Below are 8,708 nucleotides of genomic sequence, written 5' to 3' on the forward strand. Positions count from 1 at the left end.
TTTTAAATGTCTATTAAAAAGTAAATAATTAATTTATGTGCCAAAGTTTTATATATTACAGATTGAAGATAAAAGATAAATAAATAATATATTCTAATTTAAAACAAAAAAAATAACTTTTTTAAAATTTACCTGTAAAGTCAGAAGTTTAAAACCTTTTTTTTTAACCACATTGTTTGTATTATTATTTTTTTTTAATGAAATCTTGGTCCTTGCTCCTTTAATTGAAGAAAATTAGGGTTTGAATTACATTTTTCGAGTAGTTATAAGCTTGGAAAGACAGGGGGGTCGAATTATTCAATATTTTTCACAAAGTTTTTTTTAAAATTTTTTTTTGTTTATTACATTTTCACCCCAAACAAGGCAAATTGCCACTTTGGTGTAAGGGGCTACTATCAGGGGCAACAACTACTGGGGTACTATGTAGGGATTTGGGCAGCAAGGTGTCGGTTCACGTTACACTTGAAGTTCTGCACGTCAGTACTGTTGGGGAAGCAGGGACCTGGAATGGAATTCCAGAGTCTAGCGGTTCTGGGGAAGAAACTATTGGAGTAAAAAGATCTTTTACATCTAGGGATCTCTACAGTGTGGGGGTGGGATTTAGCAGCCTGTCGGGTTTGTCGAGGGTGCTCACGTCGTGGGGGTACAAGTGATTGCAGTTCGTCAGAGCATTCACCACTAAAATACTTGTAGAAAAGGCAGAGGGATGCAACATTTCGTCGATGGGACAGAGGCTGAAGCTTAGATGCCAGTTCAGGGCCTATCAGGTTTGCGACTCTCTTTTGAACCTTGTCAAGGAGCGAGAGACTAGTAGCAGATGCACTAGCCCAGATGTGACAGCAATACTCCATACATGGGCGAATGGTGGCCTTATAGAGGTACAGGATATTTTCGGGTGTTAGTAGTTTTCTAGCACGGTAGAGAGAGCCCACCTTCCTTGCAGCGGCCCTGGCAATGCCTTCAATGTAATTGTTCCAACTCATGTTTCCTGTGAACGTTAGGCCAAGGAGTTTGAAAGATGGACTCTCAGATAAAGAGTCGTTGACCATTGCTATGGGTGGTAGAGAGGGTTTCTTGTAATTATTGAATGAAACTAGTTTAATCTTGGCAGCATTGAACGCGACCAACCACTTTTGTCCCCATTCCACTACAGATTGGAGGTCTTCCTCTAGTGTTTCTGCCATTTCTTTAGAAATGTGTTCATTCGTCTTTCTGTCGTGCCTGCCATAGAGTGTAGTGTCGTCAGCATATATACCCATCTCAGAGGCAATGTTGTCGGGGAGGTCATTTATGAATATCAGGAACAATAGAGGTCCAAGGATAGAACCCTGGAGCACCCCCGCATTTATATGATATTGTTTAGATGTACGACCGTCGAGGACAACCTGGATTTTTCTCTTATCTAAGAAGGATTTAATTATGTTAAGTATTCTACCAGTGATACCGTATGATCTGATTTTACTGAGGAGACCCTCATGCCATACCCTGTCAAAAGCCTTAGATATATCTAGAGCTACCGCTCTGCCCTCCCACGCTTTGTCCAGTGAATGGTATATACGTTCAGAGATCACAGTTAGGATGTCTGCTGTGGAACGGGCTTGTCTAAATCCATATTGTTTGTCAGTCAGTAGTTTAGCATCTGTAAGATGATGGATTAGAGCATGGTTAATTATGGTCTCAAATATTTTGGCAAAAAGTGGGAGGAGGCTAATCGGGCGATAATTTGATGGGTCAGTCCTTTCGCCAGAATTCTTGAATACTGGTACAACAGAAGCAGTTTTCCAACAGCCCGGAAAGCAAGCTTCATTAAGGCATTTGTTGTAGAGTTTGGAGAGAACTGGAGCTACTTCGGCTGAGCACTTTTTTAATAGCACAGCTGGGATAAGATCGGGTCCACATGCTTTTGAGGTGTCAAGGTTTTTTATGATAGCATGCACCTGAGCAGGGGTGGTTTTCAGATCGTCTAGTGTGGCGTCTGTCCGCATAGGAAAGTCAGGTAGGGGGTGGTTGGAAGGGTCCATTGTGGAGTTTGAGGCAAACGGACTGGCAAGCATGTTAGCCTTGTCGGTTGCTGAGGAGACAACCTCGTGATTGTTGGTTAGTGGGGGAATTGTTGATTGCCCATTATTTACTACACTGTTGTAGATTTTCCAGAAGTCTCGAGTTCCTAGTTTTTGTGCTTCGATGCACTTTTTAGTGGTTTCCGTAAATTCTCTCTTAGCTGTCGCTATTTCTTTCTTAACGTTATTTCTAGCTTCTATATACTTCAGTCTGTTTGAACTGGACTGATGTCGGTTAAACCTACGGTATGCATGCTACTTTTGAGCAATGGCAGTTGCACAAGTCGACGTAAACCATTGGGGAGAGTGGGGCTTACTATAAAATTTCCGCATGGGAACATGCGCTTCGATTGCAGTTTTGAACCAGTCAGTGGTCTCGTTTGCACATTGTTCAGCAGGGAGAGAGAAAATATTTTTCCATGGAGCATCTCTAATTAGTTCCCTGATGGCTTCCCAGTCAGCCTTATTATAATATCTCGTTGTTTTGAACACTGGCTCTTCAGTTTTGGGTCTAGAGTTTAGGGCGATTTCAACCATTATCACTGCATGATCAGCGTTCCCGAGTGGGCTGTGGGCCTTCGTTATGCAGTCATCGGGAACTGTGGTCAAAAACAGATCTAGAAGTGATGCGTGTTGTTCTTCCTGCGCTAGTGTCGAGGGACAGTGCCGTGTCTATGCTGTCAGATACTTTGTTTATTATGGAGCAGTCCTGAGTCGAGGGAGAGCGGTAGAGAAAATAATAGTAGCTAATATTGTGTTGCATGTTTAGTCTAAAGCACATAAAGGCTTGATCAACTGTTTCTAGGTTTGTTTCTCTAGTCAAGGGAAGGGTATTACGAATGTAAACTCCAAGTCCGTGCATATGTCTGTCAGAGTCCTTACGGCAGAGTGGGAGATATCCAGGCATGTTAAAGTGGTTAGAGGGAATGGAGGAGTGTAGGTTAGTCTCACTTAGTGCTAAAATATCCGGGGTATTTGTTAAGAGAAATGCTTCAACATCAGCTAAGTTAGTTCTAAGCCCACGGATATTTGTGAATGAGAGCCTCAAGGGAGGAGGCAAGTTGAATTTGTTTGTCCCTAATCCTGGTTTAAGCTTATTTTTAAATTGTACTGTCGTCATATTTTTTTTTAAGAGTTTCGGTAAGGGGGAGCTAAACAAGAGGTTATGCAGAGCTTCAGACATGCATCACAAGTAGACCATCAGCTGACCTTTCTCCAATTAGGATTATGGCCTCAGGAAAGCCCACCGGGGATGAGTGCAGGGTCCCTTTCCATGCGCGTCATGGCACTACAAACAACCCGATATTATTCAACTGTTGATGGAGCAGCCGCTCTAAGCGCTACCAAAGAGTTAGAGGTCCTGTACTACCAGTCGGGAACAGCAGCCAGGAACTGTCAATCCGGTACCCTCAACCCATTAGAAGAAGGTCAACCCAATCTAATCGCTCAGGCATATCTTATACTCAAGCACTCCCAAATGTTCAGTTTTAGGGGTGGGGCGTGCTGGGAATGGGGAAGAACGGCGTTCGTTGCCCTAGCCAGGAAACAAGATCTACCGCTGGGTGTTTCTGTCGAATCACCGAGATAGTGTCTCTGCGCTTGACTAATAGGCAAAGAAGGAGTATGGAAGCCGGGCGATAGACAGAGCCTATCTACTCCTTAAGCAATTTAGGTTTGCAAACCAGTGAATTTGTTTGAGTCACCAGCTCTAGGAAGGTTGTCATCCAAGACTGAAGAGGCCTCTCTCCCCTTTGGTTTAGTTTCAGAGTTTTCCTTCTCCTAGACGGATGATCTGGGAAGACCTACTGGGTCCGTCAGCCCTGAGAGGGTTTTCTCCGCGCCTAGGTTCTAATTCAGGTATTTCTGCGACCCCGCGTGGTTAGTGTTACTGGGTTAGTTTGTGGGGGATTATATCTCTACTGATTAGTTACTCTCCTCAAAGTGATTTAGGGACATGCTATTTACTTGTTAATGGATAAAGGGGGTGGGTGAAGTTCATGCAGTGTAAGCGTCTATGATTGTAAGAGGGCTTGTTAGGGAGGAGATAATGTGATTTTAGTCTTACCTTTTTTTTAATTTTATTTATGTTAGCTTAGGTCTAGGATAATGTTACAGTATGAGTAGGTATTAAGAATTGAGCTACGAGTTGTGCCCGAGCTATTTTAGATGATAGGAGGGTTAAGATGTAAGTGCAATATAGTATGGATAAGACAGCAAGTTTTGAGTCATGCGTAATTAGGTGAGTAGATATATGGGCAGGTTTTCAGTAGGTGCGAATAGAGTTGAAGTTGTAGTTATTTTCTAGTAAGAGTCATGGGGCATTTTGCATAACAAGGAGTGTCGTTTCAATAACGTATTAATCATTGCAAAACTCGAGGAGACAGTTGTGTAGTGCAGATCGCTTTGTTTCTGGGTACTTTGGCTGTTAAGTACCTGCCTCTGTGTGCATAGGCTGTTAAATCCCTTACTGGATAGGAATGAGCTGTAATGCATGCCTTAGAGGTAGAAATGTATAGATGTTTAGTGATGGCTATTAAAACATTTTGCATGTGAGGGGTTAGGGGCTGGAAGTTAGCGATTCCACTACAGATGCGGGGCAATGTGGGAGTTTAGTGGCGGATAGGTTGGAAGGAGTACATTGTTAGCGTTCAAGAGAAGAGGGGTTATTTATTTACAGATAGATTTCCATTAGGATTTTGAGTTACAGGTAAGGTTTAGTTTGAAGAAGAGGGAGCTTTTATTTTTTTTTTTATTTGCATGCAGGTAAGACAAACGCAATCGTCTTGGAGGTAAAATGTATAAGATTTCGTAGCTAGCTATTAGGTTTTTTCCTCCCAGTTATAGGAACAGCTAGTTCGTTGGGATTTGGAATTGTAGTCATTAAGGTCAGGCGCAGAGTGTTGCATCTACTCAGAAAATTAGCCCTAGTATCACAGCTGAGCTGGGATTATGTATATTGCAGTTACAAATATAGTGACAGTTAAATTATGAGCCACGTGCAGTGGTTTGGTATGGTATGGGTATCATGGAGGACACTTTAATACAAGCAAGCGTACGGTGATTGCATATATTAAGTATACTACTTAAATAAAGTTCTTCTGTCTTAAAGGTATTCCTAGCTCTGTTCTGTATTTTTGTATAGACTATTCGTTTCCGAGTAAGTTCTGTCCACAAAACGGCTCGCATGGAACTAAAATGTTAAAGACCATTTCTACGCATATGTAATTAGAATGCATTGAATAAATAAATTTAAAGAGGAGGTATAAACAGGTGGTTAAAGCTAAAAGAGAAAAAATAAATAAAAAAATAAAAACAATAAAAAGATAATAGAAACAGCTCGCATGGAAGCAAAGAGTTAAAGACAATATATGCGCATATAATTAAAATACATTAAATAGTCTAATTTAAAAAGCAGTTGCCATTTTGGTAAGATTCACTATTTGTTTTTGCTTTCACTATTTTTTTCGAATAACCATCTTTAAAACTCATAAAATCGATGTTTCCAAGTACATGTTTTTTTTTGTTTCTTTTTGCGGGGTGAGTGGGGGGGGTCCAGATTCAGTACATTTGCCGTTTAGTTGTACATTGTACAAATGGCCTCGAACCCATTATCACAAAAAGGGGCACGTTACTCGGCACCGGTATATACCGCTTAATGTAAACAGACGTTTGTTTATATTTACGTTATTATTGAAAATGTAATCACATGATTAAAATTTAGGCAAATGTGTATTTCAGCGGCGTAAATTATTTGCCAGACAAAAATTTATAAAAATTATTTCTTTTTCTATAAAACACATTATTAGATCCTAAGATTAAAATGAAACCCGAAAAAAATTTAATTTTTATCATTTTTTCAACATTTTTTATTAGACTAAATGTACGACAATCAAGTCTGCCGCCATCTTGTTTGAAAATTTGGCCTTTCTAAGGCGTTTCAGATTGGCTTTTTTGAGACCAAATTCGGCCTTTTTTACGCTCATGATTTCGATCGCCGTTTTGTCTTTTTTTTTTTTTTTGTATTTTTTCATGTGCACTTCAAATGCGTAAATTATTGTTAAGACGTTGGTGGCCATTTTTTTTCTTTTTTTTTTCATATTGCCATCATTTTTTCAAAATTATGTTTTTTTTGGAGGGGGGGGGATATTTTCATGGAATTATAGTCCGAAAACCTATAAAAGTCATCATTTTAAAGAAAATTGTGGAGGAGAAACCAATGTAAAAATTTACTCCCCAAAAGTATGAAAAAAAATAATGGCCCCATGAAACTGCTTTGAAAAACAAAACAAATAAATAAATAATGGGCACAAGTGTCTTAACAATAATTTTTGCACATTTAGAAATTAAAAAAAAAAACGGCGACCAAAATCAAGGTTCCATGCAAGAGGGTAAAAAGGCCAAATTTGGCCCCAAAAAGGCCAAGCTGACACGCCTTAGAAAGGCCAAATTTTCAAAACAAGATGGCGGCAGCCTCGATTGTTGTACGTTTAGTGTATTTATTTGCTTCCCCACCAAAGCAAATTAGGCACAAGGCCGTTTTTAATGTGGAGTAAAAACCAGCTTCCCTAAAAGTAGGCAAAAAAGGGGCACTCTGGTTACCAAAAATAATAATTGTCCCAGTATAGAGGGTTTCTCCTCCATTGACTGGTACAAATTATCTTAAGTACTACTGCAACTGCACTAGCCTGCAGAACAGATACTACACTTTGATCCCGGCCCGAATTGTCGTACATTTAGTCTAATCAGAAATGTTGAAAAAATGATAAAAATTAAATTTTTTCGGTTTTTATTTATTAGGGTCTAATAATGTGTTTTATATAAAAATAAATAATTTTATAAATTTTGCCACAATTTAATTTAAATTAATCACGTTGCTTAATAAAACAAAAAAAAAAGAAAGAAAGAATGAAAGATGAAGTTTTAAACTTCATCTTTCATTAATTCTCTTTTTTATTTGTTAACAAACAAAATATTATTTGTATTGTTCAATATTTAAAATTTTTAATTATAAAATAAAACACATGTAATCATTTTAAAACTTTATTTTTATTATTATTTTTATTATTATTATTTTTTTTTTATTTATTTATTTATTTTTATTTTTTTGTTAAACAACGTGGTTTACATTAAGTGCTATATACTGGTGCCACCCAACCTCAGAACCTGTCCCTTTTTGTGTTGAGTTCGAGCGTGGCTACCGAGAAAGAAGGCCGATGCATATGACAGCGCAACGTCACTTCCTGATTAAGTTGTAGGTATAGACAGCTCCGGTGTTCAACCACGTGTCCATGCTAACAGGCATAAAAAAAATATGGCTAATAATATGTGTTACTGATTGTCCATGTATGTTCTAAAGAGAAAGAACAATTCTCCATTCGGATAATAATAATTATCATTGCACATTTGGGATAATTTTAATCAAAATATCGTAAGTGATTTCATGCTTGAACTTATTTTTATCGGAGAAAGTCGAATATTTCATTTTATTTATTTATTTACTGCAAAACAAACAATTTTTATATAATATTTTTCATTCCGTTCTTTTAATAATAAATAAAACTTTTCACTGAGTATTTTCAAATATTTTAAAGTAAGCATTTTTCACGACAGTTTTTTTTTTTTTTTTTTTTTTTTTTTTTTTTACGATCGGTAAATTATCAATATTTGGACCAAATAAAGAATAGATACCCTGTAGCAGACGATGCCGCCTGGCGGTGCCCGGCCCGACGTATATTTCAACTAACACCGGTGATTCGACCTTGATATTGGCACAAGCACATGGCGTTGGTTGTTTGTAAACACGTCAAATAGCAAACATGCTCGAATATTCGCCAGCAATTTTTTTTAAAAATATATTTACAAAACTTTTGAAGATTAAAAAGAAAAAGTATATATTTACAAAACATTTTTTAAAGTAAGTAACAAAACGAACGTATTTAAATAAAAGATGTTTTAATAAATGGGTGTCTCTTTCTGTTTGGGATTTTTGCGACTAAGATTGATTTTTATGTACCGTGTTTTTTTTGGGGGGGGAGGGGTCTGCGTGCGTTTTTAAGACAATTTAATATTTATTTAATTATTCTTTAAAACATTAACTTCAGCGACAATTAATATAGTTTGAAAATAATATTTTTAAATATTAAATTTTGTCGAATATTCGCGAGCAAGATTTTTTTTAAAAATAAAAGATATTTAAATAAATGGGTGTCTTTCTGAGTGCGTTTTTTTTAAATAAAAATTAAAATTATAAAAAGATTTCTATCTTGTGATACTACATTTCATCTTTATAAAAATAAAAGTTATAAAAAGATATGTGAATAACTTTTAACATCTCGATTGTTTATACTTGTGATTTTATTATGCATAAAAATTGCCTCGACCTAGAATGATTTCTCCTTCACTGACCACGGACATAAATCGCACTGTACATAAATATTGAATTGTATTAAAAACGTACAAAAAAATGGCTAAAACCGTATAGAATGAACCTTTTTTTATGAGTTTTATTCAGTCTTTATTTAAACTTAATGGACTGTTTTTGTTGCAATATTTTGGAACAATAATGGGGTATTTATTTAAATGCTGCCCACATCAGCATTATTTGGCACAAGGCCTGGAAAGTGGGAACCCCGCAGGCTCCCCTAAAGG

The sequence above is a fragment of the Euprymna scolopes genome, chromosome 20 (assembly GCF_053919585.1).
Source record: "Euprymna scolopes isolate OS-2025 chromosome 20, ASM5391958v1, whole genome shotgun sequence".
Classification (NCBI taxonomy): Eukaryota; Metazoa; Mollusca; class Cephalopoda; order Sepiida; family Sepiolidae; genus Euprymna; species Euprymna scolopes.